Here is a 4,101-nt window from a genome sequence, read left to right on the forward strand (position 1 = left end):
ATTATCGGGTAAGGGGGCCCCAGGGATTATCTCTCGGTCTCCTAGGGAGACTAGGGCCATGGCGGCGGGTTCCCACTCTTCAGTGTCCTCCATCTCCTCCCCCAGAGCTACATTTGCTACCTGTCTGGCTGGGGGAGCTGTTGCAGAGGGTCGTGGGGCCATGGGACACAGGGGGTCACTGGCGTAATGCCCGGTTTGTTGGCATCGGTAACAGGAAATCGTGACCCGTTGCCCGGGGGAGCGGAAGTGGTCGGTGCGGTGGCTGGTATGGTCTGGGTTTGGCCTCTGGGGTGGACTACGCTGGGGTCCTGATTGGGAATCCCTCTGTCTACCTTGGTTCCCCCCACCCCTCTGGCGGGGAGATCCCAGACTGTTCTTGGGGAAGTCTACTACGGGACCCCGGGGGACCCGGGTATTCACCCAGCGATCGTCCTCCATGGCCAGCTTCCTTGGGTCGGCAAGCTTGCTGTCGAGCAGATGCTGGCGGAGTTCCACAAAACAGTTCACGGACAGATGTTGCCATAGCATGAGGTGAGTTAGCTCTTCTATGGTGGTCACTTTGCTGCCCTTGACCCACCCGTCGAATGCTCTGCTGAAAGATTTGACGTACTCCACCCAGGTAGTACCAGGAATCTTCTTGCAGTCCCGGAACCGCTGGCGGTACATTTCTGGCGTGAGGCCGTATCTCGTCATGAGGGCCTCCTTCATGTGGCTGTAGGAAGTCTGCATAGAGGATGGTAGGTCGAGCAAGGTGTCTCTCCCCTCGCTCAGGAATCGGCCCCACAGCCCGGCTCCCCAATATTTCTGCGGAACTCGGTGGGAGGTCATGGCAACTTCGTAGGCCTTAAACCATAGCTGGATATCATCGTTCTTATAATATTCTTTCACCACATCCTTGGGGATGTGGACTTTTGGCTCTATCGGGGGGGCCGCTTCTCGGCTCCCTAAGGTGCGATTCTCTTCACTTCAGGCCTTGAGCTCGATCTCCTTCAGGCCGCGCTCGTGCTCCAGCTGGAGTCTCTTGTCTTCATGTTCTCGTTGGAGCTTTTTTTCCTCCAACTCTCCTTGGACTCTTGGACTCGTAGTTGTTCCACCACTAGTCTTTTTTCTGCTAGCTTCAGTTCACACTCAATTTTGAGTTTGGCCAATTCAAGTTCATGATTGCGGGTCCTTTCTCGGTCCGCTAGTTCTCCGGGGGAGAGGCCCCCGTCCGGGATGCTGCTCCATACCGGAGTGCTGCTGCCTCCTCTTGGGTTGGGTTCGGGGTCGATTGGCTGTTCTGTTCCTCCTCCTGACGGGGGAAGGTTGTCTTCGGACTCAACCCAAGTTTGTAGAGCTTTTTGCATATCTTCTTTCGTATTCAGGCCTGTGGTAGCGATTCCTCGTTCTTTGCAAAATTCCTTCAATTCTCTGTGTGTGTAATCTTCCAATCGTTCCGGAAGGAACACAGTGCTTGCATCACTCTCAGTGGCACCCTTGGTATTCTTCTCTGCCATCTCTGTTTGGAAGTGCGTCAGCCGCTTACTGTACGATATCTAGATTTACGGACTCGGATACCGTCGCTTGCCACCAATGTTAGAGGGCTGATCTCAGGGGAGGACAGATTTCGTACCTGACCACCCTGGGACCCACCTCTCATAGGAATACAGCCGAGCACTGGCGGGAGACCCTTAGGTTAAGGATCTCGAATATAGAATCGTACGCGCTGCGCTAGCACCACTTCACAAGAGAGACACCACACTGGAGATTTTAAGAGAACGTATTCTTTATCTCTTTGAATAAAAATGGATCTTTATGATCCGCAACTTCTTAAGTACAGAGGAGCCGGGGCTCAAAGAGTCTTGGTAGGGATAGGGTAGCGGGACAGTCTCAAAGTTCAAGGTATCTGGCGCACAGCTCTCAATCCTTGAGCTGGGGGATACGGAGTGATCTTGGGTCCAGCCGGACCAGAGTAGTCTCTCAAGCCGGATTCGAATCAGCAGGGCTCACGATGGTCTTCTCGGTTGCAAGGGAGCCGCGAACGAATCAGCAGGGCTCAAGAGTTCTTAACGTAGTGATGGAGCCGCAACAGCGTCAGCAGGGCTCAGTGATCTTCTCGGTTGCAAGGGAGCCGCGAACGAATCAGCAGGGATCAAGAGTTCTTAAGGTAGTGATGGAGCCGCAACAGCGTCAGCAGGGCTCAGTGATCTTCTCGGTTGCAAGGGAGCCGCGAACGAATCAGCAGGGCTCAAGAGTTCTTAAGGTAGTGATGGAGCCGCAACAGCGTCAGCAGGGCTCGGTGATCTTCTCGGTTGCAAGGGAGCCGCGAACAAATCAGCAGGGCTCAAGTAGTCCAGGATACAACTGCCTGATCAGTCCAGGGCCACCCTTGATATAGGACTTCCTTCCTTTGATGTTCGGAGTCCTCGCCGGCGGAGGTCTTAGCACCTGGGGCTGGTTGTTGGGGGTTCCGCCTCAGCGGCTCCTTTCATCCCTTCAAGTTGGGTCTGGAGGGATCCCAGACGCTCATCAGGCCTGGAGCCAGCCCTCAGGGAGGCCGGATGGGGAAACTCATCTCTCGAGGGGAGGTGGGAGGTGTGACCAGGCTACTCCTCCCTCTCTTGCTCACAGGGAGCGCTTTACCCCCTGGCAGGGGATGGCGCTGTCGGCCGAGGTCGGGCTGGGGCAGCCATCTTAAGTGCAGGGATATGGACCTCGGTTTCGGATGTCAGGGAAATGGGGGACGAGGACAGGAAGCCCAGGGTCGGGGATGTATATCATGTCGGGAAGGGTCGGGTGATTCAGGGTCTTGGGAAGCTATCTGGTTCGGAGGGGACCACGCCACGAGGCCGGGTCCAACACCTGGTGGTTAGCGTTTGTAAGTATGTGTTAGCTCTAAAATTGTCATAGTTATCATTGTAACAGATGGAGCAATCAAAGGAACCATAACTGATTTAATAAGTTGTTCTCATTTTCACTGTTCTTAGTCCAGCATTGTTTAATCTTTGAAACAAGTAAATGCTACTGGCAGGATCAACCAGGTAGCGGACCTTGCTGTAGGAGGAGTTGTGCGCCTGTACCAGACAAAGCTTCACATTCCTTGGCAGCTTGTATGAATGTGGAGGCAATGTTACCTGCTAGAGCTGTGTTGACAGACTGATCCTGCGCGCAAAGGTGGCTCTGTCTGCTCTGTGATGATGGAATGGAGCAGCAAGTCCAAATCAAGGAGCAGCCTGGCTGAGATGGGGACACCATACGGAACAATCATTTCGAGCTGCTACAGAAATACATTGGATGGAGAAAGGGCAACGGTGTGGCACACTGGGCTTGGGCTGCTATGCATGCATTTAGCATGACAGTGGGTGACAATCAATCTCCTGAAGTCCGGACTGGGCTTCAAGCTGCTAATGAGCCCCTTGTGGGCATTAGGGCAGCTCAGCTTTCTGGTCACATCATTCCCTCCTATTCAGTGCAGCACCAGACGACTGGGCCCAGAAGATGGAGATCTGGTCTGACCATGCCTTCTGCACAGCAATCGTCGTGGCACTGAGGCCCGGCCAGGCGCAATCACCTCCCACAGAGTCCCTATCTGTACCCAACTCACAGCTTTTCACCGCACTGAAACAGGGAAATCCCCCTAGGTGTGTAAAATCCTATCCTGTTTTCTCTGACACATCGTAGTCTGATGCCTGTACTCCAGTTCCTTGGGCCTTCTCATGTTACCCGTCGAAGCTCTGACCCTGGGCCCAATCAGGGCTTTTCACCCGGCCTGTGGGACTCTGCCCTGGGTTCTTTGCGACACAGCAGGTTTGAGATTGGAAGCCTATGCCAGGGTCTTGCAGATTTGATGCGTTTTGTTTATTTGTTTCAAATACAAAACTTAAGCGGTTACATTGGTGTGGCAATAACTCCAAACACCCCTAATTATACTCTTGCATACCCCTAGGTTCCAGGCTGGATTGTTTACCATGTTTCTCATTGCACTGATTCGTACATTTGTTAGTTGTTTCAGTGCTGGTGGGTTGGGAGTGGAATGCTAATTAGCTGTTGCGTGACTTGTTTGACAGCCTAAACAAACAGTCCGCTACATGAGGCGTATATATTATAAATAAGGCGAGGCAC

Source organism: Lissotriton vulgaris, chromosome 3_1, assembly GCF_964263255.1.
Source record: "Lissotriton vulgaris chromosome 3_1, aLisVul1.2, whole genome shotgun sequence".
Lineage (NCBI taxonomy): Eukaryota > Metazoa > Chordata > Amphibia > Caudata > Salamandridae > Lissotriton > Lissotriton vulgaris.